The sequence below is a fragment of the Etheostoma cragini genome, chromosome 16 (genome assembly GCF_013103735.1).
Source record: "Etheostoma cragini isolate CJK2018 chromosome 16, CSU_Ecrag_1.0, whole genome shotgun sequence".
In the NCBI taxonomy this organism is placed as follows: Eukaryota; Metazoa; Chordata; class Actinopteri; order Perciformes; family Percidae; genus Etheostoma; species Etheostoma cragini.
This window is the reverse complement of record NC_048422.1, coordinates 24,271,646-24,273,612: the sequence shown is the minus strand read 5'-3', so window position 1 is coordinate 24,273,612 and position 1,967 is coordinate 24,271,646.

Below are 1,967 nucleotides of genomic sequence, written 5' to 3'. Positions count from 1 at the left end.
ACTGTTGGCAAAGAGAACGTCATGGAGGGGCCACGGCTCTGTCATAGCCCTCTCTAAGGTACGCCAGCAGACAGACACATCTGGGCTAAACCAAGTAAGGAGGGGTCTTAACGCAAAGGACCAGAACTAATGTTTAAAGTTGGGAAGTGAAAGGCCACCAATCTCTCTCCTCTTCTTTAAAGTAGACATCTTAAGTCGCGGCTGCTTGCCTTTCCAGATAAATGAGCTTGAACCGACATCGGGAGACCTTTCCATATCCTTCAAAACACTGTTCAGAGCAACAGAATAGTTCTGTTTAGTGATCTGGTTATAAGCAGGGGAAGACCTCAATGCCTAAACATTTAAACTGCTTTACAATGTGGATGTCGTCAGAGATGGTTGAGCAGCGGGCAGACTCATTTAAATGAAGCAGTGCAGACTTTGACCAGTTAATTTTAAAGCCTGATGAGCTTCCATGCTCCTCGCATAATGATAGAAGGTGAGGAAGAGCCTGAGAGGGGTTCTCTAAAAAGACCAAAACATCAAATAACATCAAATAATGAGAGGTGATGCTGTGTACTACGAATGCATAATGGTGACACCCTAATGGACTGGCGAATGGCTTGAGCCAGCGGCTCTAGAGAGAGGACATATAGTGCAGGACTCAAGGGGCAACCTTGGCGTGAAGATCTAGAGACTGTAAATAAAGAGGAGGACGAGGGTCCGGTTAAGACTCGGGCTGAGGGGTTAGAATACAAAGTCTTAATCAAACCAATGAATGTTCTACCGAAGCCCATCACCTCTAAGACTGACCATAGAAACGGCCACTCAAGTCTGTCAAAGGCTTTCATTGCATCAAGGGAAAGAAGTGACATCGGGGTCTTACTGTCGTCCGCGCATCAACGATGTGGAGAAAGCGTCTAAAATTATCTGCTGCTAGTCTCTGTTTTATGAATCCTGTTTGGTCAGAGTTCACTAATTTAGACATATGGCACTCCAAACGGCGGGCTAGGAGCTTTGCAGAGATGTTTATGTCATTGTTAAGCAGGCTCAGAGGTCGATAGCTAGAACACTCTGTAGGATCCTTATCCTTTTTCAGGAGTAAGGAAATCAAGGCTGTGTTAACATCCCTTGAGAACTCACCCTTTTCAATAGAGAAGATAATTATGTCGAGAAGGAAAGGGCCAGCTGTTCCTAAAACGTTGCATAGAATTCAGGGGGAATCCCTTCAAAACCTGGTGATTTTCCTTTTAGCATGTTCTGTACTGCCAGTCTTAATTCCCCAATAGCAAATAAACTGTCCAACTAGCTGATTCCTCTGCTGATGTCTGAGGAGAGTCAAGCTGATTTAACCAGCTGTCACAGGGAGACTTATCCAACGTAGAATCTAACAAGAGTTTACCTCTTAAAAGCTGAAGTCAGCGGTTTATAAATGAGAAATGATCTCTGTTGGAAACAAGTGGAGCTGCGTTCCTCATCACAAACTCTTTCTTTTTACTTTTAGTACAAACTGCAGCTGCTCTTACAAAGTACATCCTGCTGCCTGCAGTCCAGTCTGCAGACCGTCGGGACATCAGACTCTGGGATAACATCACACCTTGAACTTTGAGCCTCTTGCTCAGATATGCTGCACAGAGGATTGTGGGTAAGCAATCACGCTGGCTTGTATACTGCACAATGTGACCGGGTGCATTAGGACATTTTTGGCCTACTGCATTTGATATACTATGTACTGGGACATATGAAATCTTCCTCTGTCATACTAATGGTAGTATGGGTGTTGCAACACAGCCAGTCTCTCTTGCAAAGCGCTCCTCTTCCAGGAATGAATCAGAACTTGACGACCCCCCCCTCCTCTTCCTGCTCTCACACACAGCCAGCTCCACTCTGAGCACACATTTCCTTGTTCCCTCCCCTTCAGAGCTCCAGTTTGCAGATGGGTGGAGCAGCATGCTGGGGAAGTACAACAGCGTATCACATGATGTTTT